Raw genomic sequence first — 17,093 nt, 5'->3', positions numbered from 1 at the left:
AAATGTAAAGGAATACTCGTTGCTTCATACACTGTTGAAAATTTAACGTTTTTCGTGCGAATTTTTCTTTTTGCTTTATTTTACCATACTCGAAGCATCAGAAATCATCGATGTACTGAAAAATCCATTACAAAACATAAAGTCATGAATCAAGTGGCTGCTTTTCGGTGAAACTGGACGACCACGAATGCGTCAAGCATCTCCCGCCCATTATTTATTTATTTATTGCCAAATTATAGACCTGTTACCTGAAGTTTAAAACAGGTCGAACATCTTACAATTTTCGTTTTTCATCTTTTTACAGTCAGCCCCAGGTAGCCGTGTGGACAGAGCGACAGACTGTCAATCCTAAGGGCCTGGGTTCGATTCCCGGCTGCGTCGGAGATTTTCTCCGCTCAGGGACTGGGTGTTGTGTTGTCTTAATCATCATCATTTCATCCCCATCGACGCGCAAGTCGCCGAAGTGGCGTCAAATCGAAAGACTTGCACCCGGCGAACAGTCTACCAGACGGGAGGCCCTAGCCACACGACATTTGTTATCTTTTTACAGTTTTCTTTTCTTTTGTTTTATCTACAACATTTACAAAGACTGATACTTTTCAAAATAAATATAATTTAAGGTAGACATATAAATAAAATTTTGTCGTTTTTTATGAAGAATATAAAAAGAAGATAGGATAGAGGAGAGATTTGTTAGTACCATCACCGAATGTGACTGACGGTCAATACCTCGGAATGGTTTCTTCGAGCCGTTGACCGCTAGTCACACACACACACACACACACACACACACACACACACACACACACACACACAAATGGTTATTAGTAGAGAAATAATGTTGCTTATCATATTTATTACTAATCCTATGTATTAACTACTTTAGTTGCCCATCCATGTACAGCATTTGGTGTTTTCTTGGCTAGATCGCCAGCACTTTTGCTTATTTACTGTCACATCTCAGCTTCCTCCTCCTGTTCCACCTCATTGACACTATTTTCGCTGTCACTGTGGGTATCGCTGTCCATTCTCTGGAGATTGTTGTTACGCTCCACATAGGCATGTCTGTAATGTCGTGTCCGCATATACTTGTCATGTGTTGTTTTTGAAATACTTTTTGTCAGTGCGTTGAATTGTGCCCATTGTTCTTTTTCTCTTATTGCTGTGTATATATCTATGGTTGTATCTGTGTAGTCTAAGTGTACTGTATGTATATTGTTCGCGTATTGACCGAAGAAAAAGACAGTGTGTTCTGGGGAACCTTCTTCCCCGCATGTTCATGTAGGTGTCTGCCTCAGACTCCCGTGGTTTAAGTGCGTGGGATAAGCACATGCTCGATGGCGCTTAGGTGGTACTCACCGCTGGCCATTCCATTACTTCAATGGCCAGGCTTCGCAAGACATCCCTGGTGACGACCGCCACATGGGCATTGGCGTTATGGTGCATAGATGGGATTCAGTGCCACCATCGTACACAGCGGCCACCACGTGAGCAAAACGGATCTGATCGATGTGCTGCTGAAGGTAAGGCGAGCATGACGATGATAAGATTCGTATGGCTAATGCCTTACCACACCATCAGAGGACCTCGGCCTAATCTGTCGATTTCCTGGACAACATTTGGCAGATACTGCTCATCGTGGCAGCTCCACACATGGCCACCTCGCGTCAGAGGAAATCTGGAATCGTCTATGAATAACACGTTTCGCCAGTGACGAAAGTTCCAGTTGGCACGGGAATGTCAGCTGCGAAATGTTTTAGTGTCAAGAGGGGCAGTCAAACAGGACGTCTGGGTCGTAATGTCGTTTCCCGAAACATTTTCCTTACAGTCTGGCCTGTAAAATTGTCAAAAAAAAAATGTGGTGGTAATAAAACTGAATTTGTATGATGTAACATGTGAAATCACAAAATGTACGACCTGCTATATAAGAATAGGCAGTAGGTTTTTATTTGAGAAATAAATAAATAAAATGAATAACGTCTGAACGGTCGCTGCGGCTCCACTTGGAAACACTGGGACACTGGTGCTCAATTCCTTTCTGTGGGGTCATCTGATACTGTAGTACATAACACAGTCGATAGATGCCAAATAACTTCAGTTGTTCCATAGAGAGTGAAAGAGAGGAACGCAAACTATGCTTTAAGACCACAGGTACAGCCTATATCAAAATAGATTTAACATACCAGACGCTGATACACATCATCCCCCAATTTTTTTAGCAATGTATAACAACTTCTCTTTTCTCCCCAAATTTTGATTAGCGGGTTGAGCCTCAAGTGAAAATTAAAGGAAGTCGAAATAAAACTGTGGAAAAATGAGTACTAGTTGCTCATTATAAAAGAGTCCTAATCAGATTCCATCAGTTTTTTTTATTACTAGTCTTTTATTCCTCTTCTTGTGGGCCTAAGGTGGGCGCCATGTGATGTTAGAAAAGATTCGCTTTGTTTCAGAAGCGCAAAAGAGTCACAGAAATGCCCATAAAACTCCAGCGGCATGAGTTACAAGAGAGTGTATTACATCACAGCGTGGCTTACTGTTCAAATGCAGTGTGCATACTTTTCCCAGAAAACTGAACCAATGTATTGCTTCCTTCTGCGTATATTTCGCGAAATGACGGTGAGTGTAAAGAGAAATATCAAAGAGGTGCAAGATCACGCAGACGTTCTTACTGTGCAACATCCGCGACTGTGTCTGGAAAAGGAGGGGTGGAGAGTGAGAGGGGGCAAGAGTGACAGTGATATACAAAGCACCCTTCGCCACACACCATAATCTGACTTGCAGAGTACAAATGTAGATGCCGCAGCTCGTCGAAATAGGTAGGTCTCAGGGTGTGACATCTACTTTCGAGTCATGTGTCGGGCGAAAACGAGTTAATTTCTCGTTCAACAATCTACCTTCTCGCGTACTCTGACGGCATTTAAATAAACAGCAAGCTGCGTCGTTTCGGTGCGATAGTGCGGTTTCATCGTCAGGCGCTGGCTGGTGTTGGGAACGCTTATACACGGCAGCCCGCGGGGGCGAATCGGGTGCAGCTCGCGACGCTGCGCATTAATTATGGCTCCGCTCTGGAAAAGGAGTTCCGCATTATTTGAAGCGTTTTACCGATTAATATTCCTCTAATTAAAATTTCGCTTAATGGGCAAGTGTAATTATATCAAAAGCGTCCGAGCTCGAAGCGCTGTTTCAGTTTAATAACGGACACTTATTAAGAGGAAACAATTTAATTTCGACGATTTTCGTCTTGTTTAGACGGAGCTTTAAGCTGACGTCCGAAGTCATTTGTATCTCCGAGTTCTCCGGGGATTCTTCATCCGTTGGCAGCCTGAAAAATGTTTCTCGAATACAAATCGCAACATAGCAGAGCGAAATATCCGACACTGCCTTTACTGTACTGTGAACACGTCGGGTGCAGTTCGTGCAACTAGCGATCTCTGACAAGGCTGCTTAATCAGAATCGAGCGAACTGAAGAAAGCGTGAACATTTCTTCCGTAGACGCAGCGATCGACTGTAGGCCCGGTTTGACAATTTACGTGGTTTTTAGCAAATTACTTCAAATTATCTGAAGCAACAGTCTCCCACGATGTTCCGTATGGAGAGTTCAGAATTCGGCCCTGCCCAGAAGGCCTGCTTGTATATCCTAACCGTAAGACGATTGTTTGCAACGAGCAGGAAATCCAGATTCGAGTACTCGTTCTCGCATCAACTTCCAGGTGTCAGTGAAGATATACAGACTGAACGAGAAATCCTCTGACTAAAGTTTGGACATCGTTCAGCAATATTCTCTCAGTATTTTGGTGTAAGAGACCCGTGTTCTCTTGTCGGACCTTACGAGTCATCGTCGTTTTTTTGATTTCTTACCCCATTTGTTTGTATTAAACTCAAAATATCTGCGCCGGCCGGTGTGGCCGAGCGGTTCTAGGCGCTACAGTCTGGAACCGCGAGACCGCTATGGTCGCAGGTTCGAATCCTGCCTCGGGCATGGATGTGTGTGATGTCCTTAGGTTAGTTAGGTTTAAGTAGTTCTAAGTTCTAGGGAACTGATAACCTCAGAAGTTACGTCGCACAGTGCTCAGAGCCATTCAAAATATCTGCATCACTGCGCAAACATTGACGGTCTGCGCTACGTGTCTTGTTTGAAAACAAACTTGTCCAGTTTAATCCAGGTGTTTGCAGTTGACAAGCTATTCTCCGCCTTCAAGCTAGTAGCATTCAGTGCTGCTCGGTTCTGTCTCGGGTCTGATTTTCCAGCACTGTTAAGTATACGTTAAAAATAGCACCCAACAGTATGGAATTGGCCGATATCCACATCGCATAAGGGTTCACTGAACGTTGAGCTGCTCCCGCATGGACGGAAATTACATCACAGTTCTTCTGTATTTGGCTAAGGATCTTAGCTCATCGCGCCTTGCTTTGCTTTTGTTTGGCGCGGTACTGGATCGGCTGACACCAAGTGAACAGCGACTGAACTGGTAGATGGTGGGTCACGTTAAGGATCTGCGAAAATATTTTAAAATGGGCCACTACTGGATTAACTACATTGCCAGGAACGCCGATCTTGTTGGATCGCCGTGAATGGATGTGAATGTGAGCTCAAGATGTATCTATTACAGTTTCCATCTATTACAGTAAAGTTCTCAAGTTAATAATGTAATGACGTTGTATCACACGCGCGCTGCATCAGTCAGCAGCGTAACACTCTTTAGTTACGTGTTTATTGCAACAACATTCTAGCTTTGATGCAGTGCAGTGCTGCGAGTAAAGAAGCGAAGGTGGACTGGACAGTGCCGGGGAATGGGTTGGTCGGTTGGTTTGGGGGAGGGGGACCAATCAGCGAGGTCATCGGTCTCATCGGATTGGGATTGGGAAGGAAGTCGGCCGCGCCCTGTCAAAGAAACCATCCCGGCCTTTGCATTAAGCTATTTAGGGAAATCGCGAAAACCTTTATCAGAATGGCCGGACGCGAGTTTGAACCGTCGTCCTCCCGATTGCGCGTCCATTGCGCTAACCACTGCACCACCTTACTCTGTCCGGGGAGTGGGACTAGGTGCAAGGTCGTTAAAGATACATCCTCCACTCATCTCACCTCAAACACGTCTGATTGTTTACAGGTTATTGTGATAAGCAAGCAGCTGCAAGTAAACCCTTGGAGATCCCCACCCCCACTACAACCACATTTAAAATTTAATGAAAATGCAAAAATGCTACTCCTGTTCACATGGACGTCGACGACGAGTATAATGAAACAACGCCACTTAATTCGTTTACTCCTGCAACAATACTTCCAGTAAGTGACTTGATATCCGTTTTTCATCGACAGATGGCTAGTATCAAGTTTCACTACAAAAAGCGGGCGACCTCTCCGAGGCATATGTTCACCGCTTTGTGTTTCACGACAGCTTCTCAATATTCGAATGGCGTATGATGTGGCATACGATAACTCAGTGGAGAGCTTGCCGTGCTGACTATCTTTTCCGGTGTCAACTGATAGTGCGTGCGCACTCTAAGCTTGGAATGACCATTTGAGGAGTGTCGACACACTGGACAGCGCACAGAATACGCTTTCTCCTTTCCACGATTGAAAACTGCTCAACTGCAGAGAGAACGCAGCTTTACTTTTACATCCATTACACATGATGCTGTACGTGGCGATTTCCTGTGATCAAAAGATTACTGACAAAGAGGGTTACACACTCAGGCACGCGTGCTATGCAAGGACATACTGCAAATACGGACACTATGGCTGTCAAATTTCATTATCTCTACTATCACTTGTGTATAAAGATAAGACGGTGTTTAGCGTTGTTACCAAACAGGCCGAGAAATGCTTGATCTATTTACTTCAAATTGCACACGACATCTCAGTGAGCATTCAGACGGACATCGGCTGTATATTTTTTTAACTATAATGTTCAAGTTTTCTGTTAAAATCGGCGAGAAAAAGAAAATGCTGTCCTGTGAAAACGAGCGATTTCGATTTCTTTTTCACAGCGCGTTGCTTCTGCGGTAGGAGAGAATGTAAACTACCAGACAAATAGTCGCTTCTACGATAGCAGGGCATGTAAACCATCACACAGATTCTTGCTTCCAAATTAATCTCTATTTCAACTGAAAATTGTATACACGACAATGTGCTGTTTTGGTTTCTTCCTCGCCGGCAGTTTTTCAGATAGCCGGGAAGTTGATTTATGACTTATCGGTCTAAAATTAGAACATTATTACAGAATCTGAATCGTTAAAAACTTGGTAATCCTATCCATTCGCATATTAAAACTATGCAAAACACTGTCACTGAAGCTACTAACCTCACACATGCAGCACCTGGAGACGTGTGCCTCTCGCACTCCAGATACCAATGATATCAACCAGTTTACCCATTTAATTTAAGCGGATTTAGTTCCCATTCAAGATTTCGTTTACAATAACAAGAATCGAGGCTCAAGAGCAGAGAAAGGGATAGAGGTGGTGAGGGGAGAAAATGGACACAGAGAGAGGGGATGAGGAGATGGACAAAGAGAGGGGGAGCTGCGGATGGACAGAAAGAGACGGGAATAAGAGGAAATGGACAAAGAGAAAGTGGAGCAGGAGATTAGCACAGAGAAGGAGGAAGAGGAGTTTAGGATACATATTTAGCGAAGTGTCGCCGGATGCGCTGATGTTAAATACTCACCTCAACCAAAGTGTTGCACCACCCTGATATGTCGTGTGAGTGTACTGCTCTTGCGTACCGATCTGAAGGTCACTCTTTATATTGTTTGTAAACGTATACATAGTTGCCACGGGCGCTCCCTACGCGCAGCGTTCCGCACTCGAATGGGCTGCAGCTTTTCAGCTGAAAGTAAAACACGAGTAGAGACGCGTTAGAGAAGTCTGTGGAGCAGCAGAGGCGACATCCTTCATGTCGCAAAGGACAGTGGCGACCAATGATGGCACCACAACGCATGATGACGTCACGTGCAGAAAGCTTGTCAACCAAGAAGTTGCTCGACGTGTGCGCCAAAGACAAAGTGGTGTAGTGCTGACATGGAATCGGTTCCAGTTGACAGGTAACGCTGAGGACATACACAGCACAGGTCATAAACGATCGACAGTGGCACAGAATGATCGGTATCTACGACTGTTGAGTGAAAGGAATCGTGGGCAGAGTGCTGCGGAACAGAATATGGCGTTCGAAGAGGCTATAGGTCGTCATGTATCGCTGTTAAGAGGAGACTGCATGAGACGAATATCCATTCACCACGACCATCGTGAGCACCACAACACCACACACCGTTACAGATATGTAAGGCAGTGTGAAGAACGGACGCCCCAGGATTGGCGTCGTTTGGTGCTTACGTACGAAATTCGAATCTGTTTGTAACCTGAAAATCGCAGACAACGTGTTGGGAAACAACTCGTTAATATCGAACGCTTCCATCACTCTGTCCCACATGTACAACGAGGTAGTAGCGGAGTGATGTCCTGTGGCCTTCTTGCGCCGCTCGTGGTTGCTGAGGGCAGTTTCGGTCTCACTCCTCTATGATACTGGGACGAGATTCTGCAACCGATACTGGACCATATCACCAATATTTTGATGACAGTTCCATTTTGCTTGAGGATATCTCTCGCTCTCATCCAGCTGTTCTCGTGAACAACTTGTTCCATCATGCTAGGATCACCATTATGGTGGCGCCTGCCTACTTCCCTGACATGAATTCAATCGATTGGAAACAGCTGTTTTGGACGTTGACAACAACGACATTCTCTTCGCGAGTTAAGCAGAATCGCTATTGAAAATTGGGACAATTTGGACCAGGACCACCTTGGTGATCTCATTGATGGTATACCACGACGAATTCAAGCCTGCATCCGAGCAACGGGACGTCCCACCACGTGATCTGTGCACACGGAAAATGTATGTATACCCATGTGGCAGAGCCAATGTTTTTCCTGTGCCATGAATTTCGAAATAATAGTGTTATGCAAAACCTTTGTTGATGTGTGTGAGCGTAAGAGAATTCCCGTTACTAACGTGAGGAGGGTACACCATCGATCCATATATCAAAGCACCGTTAGGAAGCAGTTCAGGCGAGCAAATGTAGCAGTGTGAAAATGCAAAGGAAACAGTGGTGCGTCCACAGTCTGAGCAAGAAGGTCACAGCGCTGCGATAACATGTCACTGTGCAACAAAAGACCGGCCAGCAGGTGAAACACGGGCGTGCTGGCAAGGCCAGACGTATTTGGAAAACACTGCAACCTGGGTCGCAAGTTTCCAAAAACCAGGAAGTGGTAAAGGAACACGCCCGGATAGCCGCATGTCCCAACGCGCCGGTTTCAGTAACAGGGGCTCGAATCCGCCTGGTGGGTTAATGATGGGGGTCGGTGTATCAGCCAACCTAGATACGGACTTCAGGCGGTTTCCCACATTCGACTAGGTGAATTCCGAGCTGGTACCGATGTCCAGCCTCGGTGAAAGGACACGCAAACATTTCAGCTGACCACGTGAAGATACGGGATGAAGGACACGAAGAAGAAGAAGAAGAAAAATAAGAAGAAGGAGTAGTGCCAGTACACCCTTCGAATACAAACCTGATAGCCTTTGCTATAAACAATGGACAATCACAAAGTAAGCAACGGTATGGTAGTCGTGGCAGTATATGAGCATTCGTAGTTGGAAGGCGTACCTCAACGTCCCAGTGCTGAGTGACTTGAAGTAGTATGCAATCTGCGAAGATTATTCCGGTTTGGTCAGCAATTGGCTTAGAGAAATATAAAGCAACAGAAATATCTGGTACCTTTGACTGTCTATAAAAAAATACACGTTCCGGTCACATTAGTATTCAAAAATGGTTCAAATGGTTCTGAGCACTATGGGACTCAACTTCTGAGGTCATCAGCCTCCTAGAACTTAGAACTACTTAAACCTAACTAACCTAAGTACATCACACACATCCTTGCCCGAGGCAGGATTCGAACCTGCGACCGTGGCGCCTAGAACCGCTCGTTAATGTGATCACCGACTGTGTTCGAGGTCAACGTGCAATAACCACTCACAGATTGCAGGAGGCAGCACTAGCGGTGCAAGGCAAGAAAACGGTGCAGTCGTTGTCGTAATGCGGAAACGGAGCGATTTAAGTGACGTCGAAACGGGTATGATCGTTGGCTTTCGCGCCTAGCGTGGAAACATTTCCGAAACGTCAAACTGTTTGAGTGGCACTGTGGTTACAGTACAGCGTTCATGACAAAATGGCGCTATCAAAAGCCGAGGCGCTACGGCCCACTGGTGAGTGGGATGAACGACGGCTGCAAGGGTGTGTACGGGTGAATAGACGTGCAACTGAGCAGCAACCGACCGTCCCTACGAACCAAGGGGCCACCAACATTGTCTCCAGCCGGCCGCTGTGGCCGAGCGGTTCTAGGCGCTTCAGACTGGAACCGCACGACCGTCGCAGGTTCGAATCCTGCCTCGGGCATGGATGTGTGTGATGTCCTTAGATTAGTTAGGTTTAATTAGTTCTAAGTTCTGCCGGCCGGAGTGGCCGTGCGGTTCTGGGCGCTACAGTCTGGAGCCGAGCGACCGCTACGGTGGCAGGTTCGAATCCTGCCTCGGGCATGGATGTGTGTGATGTCCTTAGGTTAGTTAGGTTTAATTAGTTCTAAGTTCTGCCGGCCGGAGTGGCCGTGCGGTTCTGGGCGCTACAGTCTGGAGCCGAGCGACCGCTACGGTGGCAGGTTCGAATCATGCCTCGGGCATGGATGTGTGTGATGTCCTTAGGTTAGTTAGGTTTAATTAGTTCTAAGTTCTGCCGGCCGGAGTGGCCGTGCGGTTCTGGGCGCTACAATCTGGAGCCGAGCGACCGCTACGGTGGCAGGTTCGAATCCTGCCTCTGGCATGGATGTGTGTGATGTCCTTAGGTTAGTTAGGTTTAAGTAGTTCTAAGTTCTAGGCGACTGATGACCTCAGAAGTTAAGTCGCATATTGCTCAGAGCCATTTGAACCATTTCTAAGTTCTAGGGGACTGATGACCTCAGACGTTAAGTCCCATAGTGCTCAAATCCATTTGAACCATTTGAACAGGTCTCCTCAACGGCCGTTAAGCGAACTTTGCTGCGTATGGGCGTTCACAGCAGGTGCACCAGTCATAAACCCATGCTGATTACTGTTCATCGGCGACACAGGCTGCAGTTTGCACCCCAGTACCGCAACTGAAATTCCACTGAATCGAGACAGGTGGCCCTTTCAGATGAATTATATTTTATGCCCAATCAGAAAGACGGCCGTTGGCGCGCACGGCGGGAAACGTCTGAAAGCTAAGACCCTGCAACAATCGTCGGTAGTGTCCAGGCTGGACGGCATTCTCTAATGCAAAATGGATCAACACAAGTAAGCATCTATCCTTGGGGACCACGTTCACTCCTGTATCGGGTTTGTTTTTTCTCGACACAATGGCATCTTCCAACAGGGCAATGCAACATGTCACACAGCTCGCAGTGTACATGCGTGGTTCGGAGAGCACCATGGGGAGTTTAGCATACTCCCCTGGCCACCAAACTACCTGGATTTGAAACCCGAGGGTCTATGGGACCACCTCCATCGGGCTGTTTGTGCCATGGATTCTCAACCGAGCAACGTAGCGCAGCTGGCCACGCCGCTGGAGTTGACACAGCTCCACATCCGTGCCAGTTCCTTCCAGAACTTCACTGACTCTCTTAAAAGCGGTTATTCAGGTTTTCGAGAGGTGGTCACATTAATATGACTGGACAGTGAAGAAGGAAAAAAAAAACAGTGTGCGCTTGATTAGTGAGCTGATATGCGTGTTGTGCGAAAAGCTAGAAAAATTCGTGGCACAGTGCTCGTCTTCTTAAAATCGGGATTATTAAGATGACAGAGTAAGGTGTATGTCTTGTCTTTAAGGAAGCTGAATGAGCCATGGAGCAATACTCGTCCATGGTGGCTACGAACCAATATTATTAGAGTAATCTGAATGGTTTGTAAAGCAACTTTCTCTTGAAGGAGCTACGCCATCAAGCCGTCAATGTACAGGCACGGTAATGCAATTCACCCTCTACGGTATAAATGTGAAATAAACAATACCTGATTTAAGTACTTCCCAGTATGATAACAATCCTACCCGATCCACTAACCTGTCCTAAGTTATTGAAGAAGGTTTCTACTCCATCTCCTTTTCTACGACGTTACAATGCAGGCAACCCACAATTTACTGTCGTTCAAGCCCTGTCTGCAACTCCTAGGGCCGCAACGGGTGTAAAGCTTCTTTTCGGAAGTTGAGTACTTACCAGAGACTGCTGTGGTGGGACCTAGTGTTGGACAATTATTCACCGCAGGTCGTGAACAGTATCTAACAGTGGTCGATAATTTTCGGTGAGTGAAAGAAGTGGGGACTGTGCCGCCTCCTGCCTTAATAACATTCCGCGGCGCTTACGGGCAGACGGCTTTCATTAAGGAATGGGCGCGGTGTCGGGACGCCGTTATTACGGCAGCAATACGGGCCGTAATTTATGGCGGCGCGGCGGCATATCGAGAATTATTTTCCGCTATTATAATGAGCACCGCAAGATTGATGGCTCGCAAGGGCCGCGAGCCGAGCTCTGAGGAAAGGCACGGTTTCACCAGATCGCGAGAGGACTCAGCTTCTCACACACACTGCAAAGAGGTGCAGATGTTAGTGACCCAAGAGAGTGTAAAAAAATTCCAGATGAGAAATCTATTCTCATGAGTGCTAAAAACAGAACTGGCTGATATTTAACAAAAGCGGTACATTTAAAAAGGATTCACCCTCATTATCAATATACAGATATGATGAAAGTTATTTTTTGTATATTGTATTTCAGAGCTTTAATAAATTATATCAGTGAGATATTAATAATTCCAATAATGCTGCAGAGGTTATTTTATAAATATGCATTTTATCGTTATTATTACATTCCATTTAAATCCTCACTGGACTACATGGTTTTTAATTCTGCCGACTTTTCCACGTAGTTCAGCACACTCCCATTCCGGTGCTATGAGTGTTGTTCCTTTCCAGAATACATTTCACTCAATTTTCCAAAAATGGTTCAAATGGCTCTGAGCTCTATGGGACTTAACATCTATTATCATCAGTCCCCTAGAACTTAGAACTACTTAAACCTAACTAACCTAAGGACATCACACAACACCCAGTCATCACGACGCAGAGAAAATCCTTGATCCCGCCGGGAATCGAACCCGGGAACCCGCGCGCGGGAAGCGAGAACGCTACCGCACGACCACGAGCTGCGGACTCAATTTTCCAGATGTACTCTTAATGCTGTTAGTGACTGGAGATAGCCAGATGTTCTGATAAGCATTCTACACTGATCTCTATTGTGTTCAGTATCTAGCTATTCTAGGTCTTTCCTAACTAGTCTGCTCCACCTGGTGTAAGTCGCTTTGCCTCTTGGAGACAGCTCTGAAGTCTCAAGTTGTCTGCCCTCACTACACGACCGTGGGAGATTAGCCTCGTCTTCCTCACTCTGTAAGTTGAAAAAGTTACTCATTGTCCCTCATTCTGCATACAACACCATGGTAAGACCTATAATTATTCTCAAAATAATCCCTATTCTGTAAACAAAAGGAGAAAGGGGGGAGGGGAGAAAGGGAAGGGAAAGGGTTATTGATATCACCTGCATCAGGACTTTGTGCGGTATCAGCGGCGACACTTGTAAATGTGTGCCGGATCAGGACTCGAATCCAGGACTCCTGCCTAGCAGATGCATTAACCACTGCTCCATCCGGACACTGTTAACCACAACTGGCAGCACTATCTCAGCATGCCTCTCGGCCATTCACACTCCAACCTGGCGCCACCTGTCGCAGCCCCTGTCCACGTCCTCCATGCTCGCTACTTTGAGGTTCCCACAGGAGGTGAAACGAAATTCTGCATCCGCATTGTATGTGGTGGATCCAATCAATTTCTGAAGGCCTGGTGTCCGCTCTTTCGGACATGTCCAAAAGAACAAACATCATGCGTTCGTATAATTGATCCTTATTCATGAGTTTCTCGGTTCTCCCTTTCTGTGTGTCAAATAAAATCAATGATTGTTATTTGTTTCAAAGTCGGAAAAAATCGATCTTGATCGAATACCATACTGGCTATATCACTTCTGTGTAAGAGTGTTTCATATTTCTACAACTGTTGAATTACGTCGTACGAGATATTCTATACATGTTGTAAAATTGCATGTAACTGCACATTAAAGACAGAAATTCATCAACGCAACATTATTTTTCTTGAACATGAAAACTAATCTGATGTAATATTATCGACTCTATATGTGTCTGTCACCTTGTTGTTATACAAGTATGTGTTGAAGTGAGTCAGGCATGAAACTGGTAATGGAAGAAAATACAAAACAAAGAAACATATAAAATGTTTATTTCCGCTTTGGTGAAATTATTTTCATGTCTCTGGACAACAGAACCCAAAATTAGAATTTAAAATAATGTGAACAATGCTTAAATTCGATGTATTAAGTTCTGTTGTCCAATGCATGCTTTTCACGTTAAGTACAGTAACGCGAAATCTCGTACAAACATCCTTAGAGACTACGTAATTGAAAAACCTCTTGTAAGTACATTACTCAATTTTATAAGGTCACACACCATTTGACCTTCATATTTCAACAAAAGTTTGTTCATGTTGCAACTCGGTACCTGATGATGGTCAGTAACAGTATAAACTGGTGGTAGCGATAAGAAATTTCGGTGATGGACAAATATTTCAAAACTTACGAAAGACATTTGCTTGAAACAGATTTTTTGCGACATGTAAAATCAGCTATGGATCTAAAATTCGGTTCTGCTGCTAAAAATTATATACACTTCGAAACCATGAGACAATGAACTGCCTAGGTTATGTACATTGCTATTCAAACAACATTTAGTGTGAGGTCGGACATAGTGGCCATTTTGACCGAACATATTTTTTTGTAATGTACTTACCTTGTTTCAAGCCGACTCAGTTAATAATAAGACAGTATCATTTCATAAATTAAGTGTATTAGTGCATTAGTGTATCAACAACATGGTGAAAAACTATGTTCTCTTATTACAGTTGTATTTTAAGACGCAGTAAAATTATTTAAGAACATCACTACAATAACGACGAGATTTGCAATGTATGCAACAGGCATTGGATGCTATATGAAAAGAAAACATGTGGATGAAATTGAGTTTTGCATAAAGGAGAAGTGGGTGGCGAAGACAATAATGTAGATCCATTCATCGCAGATGTAAATGAGGCGACCAGACAGTTGACATGTTTTACAGTAAGTCCTATGGACACCATACCTTTGCGAAATCAAAATTATGCCAACAGCAACAGTAACAACAATGGGAGAAAAGTCAAACGGAGGTCAAGGCAATAACGTCGAACCCATACAGAAATGAAAAGTTAGAAGTTGAAGACTGTTAAGCTGATCACGGAGAGAAGAAAAAACCTGTTGATATGAATAACAGGAAAACAAAGACTCAACATGGAAATGATGCACTGACGTGCAAGAAGTAGCTTTTTGGATAACACAGTTAATGTTTATATTGCATTTAATATTTATATTGCAAAAAAGTTTTCTGTAACTATATGGATAATGAAGGCTGGCTTAAATATAATTATGAACAATAGCCTCACGAAGAAAGTGGTGGTTGAGACAAGGATAATGATATTTATGTGTCAATATCGTAGAAATACTGGTCTCTTGAATTTAACTTGCCTTTGAACATAAGGGAACTGCTACTGTAAAACTTGAAAACGAATTTCAGAAAAATTTTGCATAATTTGATAAATGACTATTATATTCAAACACATTTTCTCAAATTTAAATATATTTCTCTCTGTAAATGTATATCTTTTTCATTTCAAAAAACTCTTCCTATTCACCCTCCTAAAACCTACGACTCTTTTTAGTTTTTTCTGTCTCTGATCCTCTGCCCTAACAACTGGGAAAAGTGCCCACTTTGCAGGATTTCACTTGAGCGCACTTTTCTGCTACAAAAGGAGGATTTGATTAATAATACAATTATTTTATGTTAGCGAAAATATAGAATTTATACAGATACATTTCATATGCTGATCTATGAACTCAGGTCAGAGAAAACAACTTTTTCCTTAGAGTGGCCACATTACCCAAATTTCCCCTACTCGTACAGACATAAATTTCTTCACTACAACACTTTTAATGAGAAGGCGGTAATAATCAAAATGACCCAGTCCCTCTTTCGCCCTCCGATCCGTGCATGAATTTACACTACTGGCCATTAAAATTGCTACACCATAAAGATGACGTGCTACAGACGCGAAATTTAACCGACAGGAAGAAGATGCTGTGAAATGCAAATGATTAGCTTTTCAGAGCATTCATACAAGGTTGACGCCGGTGGCAACACCTACAACTTGCTGACATGAATTAAGTTTCCAACAGATTTCTCATACACAAACAGCAGTTGACCGGCGTTGCCTGGTGAAACGTTGTTGTGATGCCTCGTGTAAGGAGGAGAAATGCGTACCATCACGTTTCCGACTTTGATTGTAGCCTATCGCGATTGTGGTTTATCGTATCGCGACATTGGTGCTCGCGTTGGTCGAGATCCAATGACTGTTAGCAGAAGATGGAGTCGGTGGGTTCAGGAGGGTAATACGGAACGCCGTGCTGGATTCCAACGGCCTCGTATCACTAGCAGTCGAGATGACAGGCATCTTATCCGCATGCCTCTAACGGATCGTACAGCCACGTCTCGATCCCTGAGTCAAAAGATGGGGACGTTTGCAAGACAACAACCATCTGCTCGAACAGTTCGACGACGTTTGCAGCAGCATGGACTATCAGCTCGGAGACCATGGCTGCGGTTACCCTTGACGCTGCATCACAGACAGGTGCGCCTGCGATGGTGTACTCAACGACGAACCTGGGTGTACAAATGGCAAAACGTCATTTTTCCGGATGAATCCAAGTTCTGTTTACAGCATCATGATGGTCGCATCCGTGTTTGGCGACATCGCAGTGAACGCACATTGGAAGCGCGTATTCGTCATCGCCATCCTGGCGTATCACCCAGCGTGATGCTATGGGGTGCCATTGGTTACACGTCTCGGTCAGTACATGTTCGCATTGGCGGCACTTTGAACAGTGGACGTTATATTTCAGATGTTTATGACCCGTGGCTCTATCCTTCATTCGATGCCTGCGAAACCCTACATTTCAGCAGGATAATGCACGACCGCATGTTGAAGGTCCTGTACGGGCCTTTCTGGATACAGAAAATGTTCGACTGCTGCCCTGGCTAGCACGTTCTCCAGATCTCTCACCAATTGAAAACGTCTGGTCAATGGTTTTCCTGATTTCTCAGGATATTTGCACCCAAATTGCGTGAAAATGTAATCACATGTCAGTTCTAGTATAATATATTTGTCCAATGAATACCCATTTATCATCTGCATTTCATCTTGGTGTAGCAATTTTAATGGCCAGTAGTGTAGATTCTGTTTTATCCAAAAAAGTTAATCTCGGAGTTTTTTACCCTTGACTAGGGTATCACCACCTTAATTGTCACTGCCTGCATCCTCATAATCGGCGCCTCTCCTGCTTTCCCTTTGCACCTGGAATTGCCCTAATGCCGAACCAGCTGCCACCGCAGCCTATGTTCGGCGCTGGAAGGCCCACCTCTCCGCAGTGGAAGGGCTGCGGCTCGTCCGGGCAGAACTCTGCCGGAGCACCTGCCCGCCACCCACGCCCTGGGACGCGGCAGGTGTGCCACGCCTGCCAACTTTACAGCCGCAATAAACGCGGAGAGGGCGCGCGCGGGCTGCGCGTTCCCAGCGCATCGCCCGGCCCGAGACCTCGCCATCACTCGCGCCCGAATTTGGGCCGGAATTTGCGGCCTGCTCTGCCGGCTTGAGCCGCGCCCGCCCGCGCTAAGCCATCTTTATGCGGCCTAATTCTCGGACGCGGCGCTACCTGGGCCTCTTTCTTCTCCGGGCAGGTCGCTCCGCGCGTCGCCCCCCCCCCCCCCCCCCTCGCGCCGACGCCGCACAGCTAAATTAAACGCAACTCTGGCCCACGTAGAGCACTACAAATG

This window comes from Schistocerca serialis, chromosome 6, assembly GCF_023864345.2.
Source record: "Schistocerca serialis cubense isolate TAMUIC-IGC-003099 chromosome 6, iqSchSeri2.2, whole genome shotgun sequence".
Lineage (NCBI taxonomy): Eukaryota > Metazoa > Arthropoda > Insecta > Orthoptera > Acrididae > Schistocerca > Schistocerca serialis.
The sequence above is the reverse complement of the archived record's forward strand: the minus strand, read 5'-3'. Positions refer to the sequence as shown.